Below are 8,441 nucleotides of genomic sequence, written 5' to 3'. Positions count from 1 at the left end.
AGTCTCTATATATAGGTCAGCTCTTTCATTGCATGTATTTTTAATTATCCTCACTATATTATATGCAGATTGAAGATCGTCGAATTGAAGAAAAGAAAAATCGGTGATATTGGGTTGATTAACACAAATCTCGTAGATGCATTTATGATTAAATCTCAGGCCAAAGATACCGAGGCCAACCTGCTACAATCGTTTGTATTGAATCAAAACATAGCTATAATATTCTTCCCTTACGAATTCAAGTGAGTGTTACTGTCTTGTGCATATTCGGTTTCCCTAATTATTCAAGGTTATAGTAATGTAATTGATGAGTTATGCATGCGTGCGCAGCTTCCACTATATTCTCCTAGAGATTAAGCTTGAGCAGGGACTAGTAACCGTCTTAGAGTCGAGACGAAAAGATCCCAACGAGTATGCGGACATGACTGAAATTTTAGAGAAGTAAGTTAAATCGATCATTATCGCACCATATCGGCAACTTTGTTCATTTCCTGATATCAAGTAATTGTTTACTTTGTCTGACAGGGTTTGGAAAAAATTCACCGCAAAAACTCCGGGACTGCCGAAGAAGCTGCAATTTAGACACCCGAAAGTAAGTACTATAGTAGCATGTTCCACGCATCTCCTAGTGATTCAAGCGCTAGTTTCATCAATACCATTTAGCATGCTTGCTAACTATCAGTTTGATTGACCTCTATTTCTTGTAATGTGGTTGTGGCAGGAACCAGGGAATGATTACTGTGGATACTACATTTGCGAGTCCATCCGCCACACGACCTGTGAGCGGGGCTACTCTGACAAACAATATGACGTGTGTAAATAATAATATTCACAATTTTATTTTATTACCATTATTTGTGTTCAGTTTCATTTATTCATATATATGTATTGACCCCCTTCTTCAAATTAGATATATCGGATGCGGAATGAACTCCTACCAGCAGATCGTATGCGAGGAATTCAAGAGGAATTGGCGGCATTCTTTCTTGACCACGTGATCGCTAAAGACGGAGAATACCATGTGAACCCTAATGAGTTGAATTTTAATTAGGAGATTATATTGTAAGAGATAATTATATTGTATATATGTAGCCAGTAGCGTCGGATAGATATACGAAAACTTGTTGTTCGACCAATCTCTCAGAGAAGGAGAGGTGGTCGATATCACTTCTCTTTGTATGCATATGTTCATGACGATCTTGTGTTTCCTTCATTTGCTTACTAGCTAGCGTGTCTAGTCCTCTCTATACGTATAGTATGCAGCGTCGACCAAGCACGGAGATAAGAGAGGACACTTCTCTCTACTCATTAGCTAGCTAACACAATATATGAAACACCTAAATTAACCCCCAAAAACCCCCAACCCCCCCCCCCCTTTCAAAAAAACCCATCACGTGAAATGCTGACGCGTGGATGCCTTTTGGTCCCGGTTGGTGTCACCAACCGAGACTAAAGGCCCCCTGCCGGGGCTCGCCGCACCGGCCACGTGGAGGCCCATCTGTCTCGGTTCGTGTAAGAACCGGGACTAAAGGCCAAGGGCATTAGTAACGACCTTTTAGTCCCGGTTCCGAAACCGGGACAGAAGGCCCTTACGAACTAGGACAAAATGCCCTTTTTCTACTAGTGTATCACGCATAACAGGCAATTCAGGCATAGTAGCAGGTTCTACTTCAATAGTATCAGCAGTTTCAGAAGTATCATCACATCTAGCAGCAACTCTAGCAATATGTGCATCAAGGAATGCACCTAGTGGCAAAGCAGTATCAGGCATAGCAGGCATAGTATCAAGCATAGCATCATCAAGCATAGCATCATAAGCATCATGGGCAGCAGAAGTAGCATCATCAAGCACAGGTGACATATCAAGATTTCTAGCAGGAGGCGAAGTCGCAAACTTACTCAAAACTGAAGGTGAATCAAGTGCAGAGCTAGATGGCAATTCCTTACCTCTCCTCGTAGTGGAAGGTAGGATTTTAGTTCTTGGATCTTTCGGATTCTTCATAGTGATCAGCAGACGAAAATCCCAAGTGACTCAGAGAACATAGTTGTGCCTCCCCGGCAACGGCGCCAGAAAAAGCCTTGATGTCCCACAAGCATATGGGATCGCAACAGTTTTCGAGGGTAGAGTATTCAACCCAAATTTGTTGGTTCGCACGACAGGAAGCGAAAGAATATTCTCAAGTATTAGCAGCTGAATGTGTCAGATTCAACCACACCTAAAATATTAGTGTCTGCAAGCAAAGTATTAGTAGCAAAGTAGTATGATAGCAACGGTGCGAGAAACGATCTGTTGACGGCAGACTATTCCTAACTGTTGTATCAATGGCGCCAGCGCGTTGACGGGGGATTATTCTTGAGAAGAATGCTTCCCCGGCTACGGCTCCAGAAAAGTCTTGCAACAAGTAGCAGCGGAGTAGCAAAGAACAACAGTAGCAGCAGCAGCAAAGTAACAAGTAACAGCAGCAGCAAAGTGGCCCAATCCCTTTTGTAGCAACGGGCAAGCCTAGACAAAGTAACATAGTGAGAACCAGTAGTAAAAGACTCGTAGGAAGTGGATCGGTGATGGATGAGTGTGAAGGATGTGATTCATCATGTAACAACTATAACACAGAGTGATAAGTAACTTGCTCCCGTTCGTCAATCTAATGTAGGCATGTATTCCGTATGTAGTCATACATGCTTAGGGAAAAGAACTTGCATGACATCTATTGTCCATCCCTCCCGTGGCAGCGGGGTCCTAATGGAAACTACAGAATATTAAGGTTCTCCTTTTAATAAAGAACCGGACCAACGCATTAACATGCGGTAAATACATGAACTCCTCATACTATGGTCATCCCCGGGAGTGGTTCCGGCTATTGTCACTCCGGGGTTGCCGGGTCATAACACACAGTAGGTGACTACAACTTGCAAGATAGGATCTAAAACACACACATATTGGCGACAACATAATAGGTTCAGATCTGAAATCATGGCACTTGGGCCCTAGTGACAAGCATTAAGCATAGCCAAATAGTAGCAACATCAATCTAGAACATAGTGGATACTAGGGATCAATCCTCGTCAAGAACAAACTCTATTACATGATAGATCTCATCCAACTCATCACCGTCCAGCAAGCCTACGATGATATTACTCACGAACGATGAAGAGCATCATGGAATTGTCGATGGAGAAAGGTTGATGGTGGCGATGGCGACGATTTCCCCTCTTCGGAGCCCGAAACGGACTCCAGATCTTCCCTCCAGATGAAGAACGGGATGTGGCGGCGCCTCCATATCGCAAAACGCGATGAAACCTTCTCTCTGATATTTTTTTTCTGGGCAAGACGGAAGATATAGAGCTGAGCTTGGGGGCGGTGGTGCCATGTGGGCCCCACAAGCCTGCACGACGCGACTATAGGGGGTGGCCGCGGCCTGTGGGCTTGTGGCCCACTGGCATGCCCTCTCCGGTGGATCTTCGTGCAGGTATTTTTCTTTTATTCCAGAAAAAATCTCCGTAAATTTTCAGGACATTCCGAGAACTTTTATTTCTGCACAAAATAAACACCATGGCAATTCTGCTGAAAACAGCGTCAGTCCGGGTTAGTTCCATTCAAATCATGCAAATTAGAGTCCAAAACAAGGGCAAAAGAGTTCAGAAAATTAGATACCACGGAGACGTATCAAGTCCCACCACGATCGCCGGGTGGTCGCTTACAACATGTTGTTGGGTCGGTACCGGGAGGCCGAAAGCCTATTGGCTGATATCCGGAGCCGGCTGACCCTAGCCGGCCAGTAGTGGGATCTCCTATAGGAGGGGTGCGTATTGCTGTGCCAGGAGGCAGTCCTGCTTCAGACAGAGAAGAGGGACCGCGAGGCAGCCCATCGCGTGGAGCTAGAGCAGTGGGACGCGAGCCACCGCAAGGCCTTAAAGGCCAAGGATGACTAGCTAGCGAAGGCAGCCGAGGCGTCGGAGGTGGTGCAAGAGGAGCACACCCATCGAATCCAGGCCTGGTCACGCGAGAGAGTAGGAGATGCAGGAGGAGGCGCACGAGGTGGATCGGCTTTTGATCGGTAAGTTTTCTTTGTCTTGATTTTCCTTCTTGCGCCACATTGGGCTTGTCTTTTTTCTTGCCTTACGCTGCATGTCCATTCTCCTTCCCCAGATCTCTTCACGGATACATAGGAGCAGGCGGAGGTGGCCGTGGAGGCCCACCATGAGGAGCAGTGGGCGTTGGGCATCCATGTCGGTGCATTCGCCGCCTCGACGATGGATGAGGTGGGAATCGCCGCCAAGGTCCACCTGAACGAGGTGGTTCAGGACATGGGGCGACTCCAGAAGGCCGGGCTGGCACTGGTTCACACCCTCTGGATGAACGCGGTGGACCGGCTGTCACGGTGGCTGGAGGCTGGGAGTGTGTGAGTGAGTGCCTGTTGCGCCTTGGCGGCACGAGCCGGCGTGTTCATGGGTCTCCGAGTCCGCAAGTCGTGGTACTCGGATATGAACCTGGGGTTGCGTGTGTCCCAGCACACTGATAGGGACGTGGAGCTGGAGGCGGTTGCCGATGAGCTGACCGTGTGGGAAAGTGACCTTCCGTCATTTGTCCCGTGGGATGAATTCATCCTCGAGCGGGCAACTAACGACGTGGTGATCCCGAAGGACCAGTATTTGCTGGCTCTGGACGACCTGGACGGCAGCGCTCGTGAGACGGACGCCGAGGGTGCCGACTCGAGTGACGACACCTACGACGACCTCATGTCAGAGGAGGACACAGGCGCAAAGGCCGATGCCGGATGCGTTGGTGTCAGAGACGGGGCTTCTACCTCGGCTGTTTCGGGACGCGCTGATACGTCCATTTTGCATCATGCTTTCATGTTGATATTTATTAATTTTTAGGCTGTTATATTACTTGTGGTACCATATTTATGCCTTTTCTCTCTTATTTTGCAAGGATTATTTGAAGAGGGAGAATTCAGGCAACTGGAATTCTAGACTAGAAAAGGAGAAAATCCTAGTCCACTATTCTGCACATCTCCAAATGCCCTGAAAATTTACGTGGATTTTTTCTGGAATATATGAAAATACTGGGCGAAAGAACTACTGGAGGGCGGCCACCAGGGCACCACAAGCCCCCACTCCGCCACCACCCCCTGGAGGCGGTGGGCAAGCTTGTGGGCTGCCTGAAGGCCCACTAGCCCCCTCTTTTGCTATATGAAGCGTCTTGGTCTGGAAAAAATCAATAGGGAGCTTTTTCGTGGTTTCGCCGCCGCCACGAGGCGGAACTTGAGCAGATCCTATCTAGAGCTCCGGTAGGACGATCCTGCCGGAGAAACTTCCCTCCCAGAGGGGGAATTGTCGCCATCGTCATCACCAACACTTCTCTCGTCAGAGGGGAGGCATCTTCGTCAACATCTTCATCAGCACCATCTCCTCCCCAATCCCTAGTTCATCTCTTGTAACCAATCTTTGTCTCGCAACTCCGATTGGTACTTGTAAGGTTGCTAGTAGTGTTGATTACTCTTTGTAGTTGATGCTAGTTGGATTACTTGGTGGAAGAGTTTATGTTCAGATCCTTGATGCTATTCATTACACCTCTGGTCAAGATTATGATTATGTCTTGTGAGTAGTTACTTTTGTTCATGAGGACATGGGATAAGTCATGCTGATAATAGTCATGTGAATTTGATATTCGTTCGGTATTTTGATATGATGTATGTTGTTTTTCCTCTAGTGGTGTTATGTGAACGTCGACTACATAACACTTCACCATATTTAAGGCTAGAGGAAGGCATTGGGAAGTAGTAAGTAGATGATGGGTTGCTGGAGTGACAGAAGCTTAAACCCCAGTCTATGCGTTGCTTCGTGAGGGGCTGATTTGGATCCACTAGTTTAATGCTATGGTTAGACTTTGTCTTAATTCTTCTTTTGTAGTTGCGGATGCTTGCGAGAGAGGTTAATCATAAGTGGGATGCTTGTCCAAGTAAGGGCAGTACGCAAGCTCCGGTCCACCCACATATCAAACTATCAAAGTAACGAACGCGAATCATATGAACATGATGAAACTAGCATGACAGAAATTCCCGTGTGTCCTCGGGAGCGTTTTTCCTCCTATAAGACTTTATTCAGGCTTGTCCCTTGCTACCAAAGGGATTGGGCCACTTTCTGCACCATTGCTACTACTTGTTACTTGTTACTTTTTGCTCGCTACGTTTCACATCGCTACACAGTCACTTGTTACCGCTACTTTCAGTGCTTGCAGTTATTACCTTGCTAAAATCCGTTTATCAGAGCCTTCTGCTCCTCGTTGGGTTCGACACTCTTACTTATCGAAAGTACTACGATTGATCCCCTATACTTGTGGGTCATCACGCACCAGAGCCAAGGATGGGGCCTCCACCTCGACCGCTGCGCGAGATGCCGGAGTGAAGGATGGATCCGCCATCGGCTAGGATTTTTTTCTTTTCTTCCTACATTAGTTAGTCCTTGGTTCCACCCACTAGGGGTGTGATGTAATGAAATTGCGACTGTGGGCCTTTATGATTTTGTGTATAAATGCATGCTTTGAACTTTGCTCAAAAAATTTGTCCGTGCCGACTCGCTCTTTGACTTTTCTCCTTTTGGTTTTCGTCTACCCAAGACCTCGTCCTCTTCGGCTTCAGCCCCGCCAGCCGGACAGACGGGAGCCAGTCTATGACAAGGATGGGGCATCTGCTTTTGGGGGAGTCGGCGTGGGTTTTCTAGAGCCGCGGGGATGTTCTGGCCAGGGCGCGTACGACAGAGGCCGGTTGGGAATAGTAAAAGGTTCGGTTAGCTCGAGCCAGTCGCTCCTTCGCAAGTGAAGTTCATGTGCGGCAGGCTTCCCATCCCAGAGTCCCGCTAGACGAACAACCAGGAGCCGGTTTCTAGCTAGGCGGGGTGGTAGGGGTGGTTTGCTTGGCCTACATCACTTAAATGGCTTCGAAGAGAGAGAGAGAAGGCTTCGTCCAGCCAACGAGCCCCCGGGTCCGGGGAGCCGGACGAGTGCGTTCACCCAAGGAACGATGTGTTTTTTAAAGGAATCGAAAAGGCGTGCCCCATGCGTCGGCTTGGGACACTGATGACCCACAAGTGTAGGGGATCTATCGTAGTCCTTTCGATAAGTAAGAGTGTCGAACCCAACGAGGAGCAGAAGGATCTGCCAAGTGGTTTTCAGCAAGGTATTCTCTGCAAGCACTGAAATTATTGGTAACAGATAGTTGTGTGATAAGATGATTCGTAGCAAGTAGCAAGTAACAATAGTAACAAAGGTGCAGCAAGATGGCCCAATCCCTTTTGTAGCAAGGGACAAGCCTGGACAAACTCTTATAGGAGGTAAAGCGCTCCCGAGGACACATGGGAATTTCTGTCAAGCTAGTTTTCATCATGTTCATATGATTCGTTCACTACTTTGATAGTTTGATATGTGGGTGGACCGGTGCTTGGGTGCTGCCCTTACTTGGACAAACCTCCTACTTATGATTAACCCCTCTCGCAAGCATCCGCAACTATGAAAGAAGAATTAAGACAAAGTCTAACCATAGCATTAAACTAGTGGATCCAAATCAGCCCCTTACGAAGCAACGCATAAACTAGGGTTTAAGCTTCTGTCACTCTAGCAACCCATCATCTACTTACTACTTACCAATGCCCTTCTCTAGGCCCAAATAATGGAGAAGTGTTATGTAGTCGGCGTTCACATAACACCACTAGAGGAAAAACAACATACAACGCATCAAAATATCGAACGAATACCAAGTTCACATGACTGCTTATAGCAAGACTTATCCCATGTCCTCAGGAACAAAAGTGACTACTCACAAAGCATAATTATGTTCATGACCAGAGATGTATTGAATAGTATCAAGGATCTGAACATATAATCTTCCACCGAGTAATCCAACTAGCATCAACTAGAAAGAGTAATTAACACTACTAGCAACCTTACAAGTACCAATCGGAGTCGCGAGCCGGAGATTGGTTGCAAGAGATGAACTAGGATTTGGAGATGAGATGGTGCTGATGAAGATGTTGATGGTGATGAGTCCCCTCCGATGAGAGGAGTGTTGGTGATGACGATGGCGACGATTTCCCCCTACGGGAGGGAAGTTTACCCGGCAGGACGACCCTGCCGGAGCTCTAGATTGGTTCTGCTCAAGTTCCGCCTCGTGGCGGCGGCGAATCCTCCCGAAAGCCTCCTCTTGATTTTTTTCTGGAATGAAACCCTCCTTATAGCAAAAGAAGGAGCCAGAGGGCCAACAGGGAGCCCACAAGCCCCCTAGGCGTGACCAGGGGGGTAGGCCGCGCCTAGCAGGCTTGTGGCCTCCTGGTGGCTCCCCTCTGGTACTTCTTCCGCCCAGTATTTTTTATAAATTCCAAAATAATTCCTCATTAATTTTCACGGCTTTTGGAGTTGCGCAGAATAGGTATCTCAAACTTGCTCC

This window comes from Hordeum vulgare, chromosome 7H (assembly GCF_904849725.1).
Source record: "Hordeum vulgare subsp. vulgare chromosome 7H, MorexV3_pseudomolecules_assembly, whole genome shotgun sequence".
Lineage (NCBI taxonomy): Eukaryota > Viridiplantae > Streptophyta > Magnoliopsida > Poales > Poaceae > Hordeum > Hordeum vulgare.
This window is presented reverse-complemented; position numbering follows the sequence as displayed.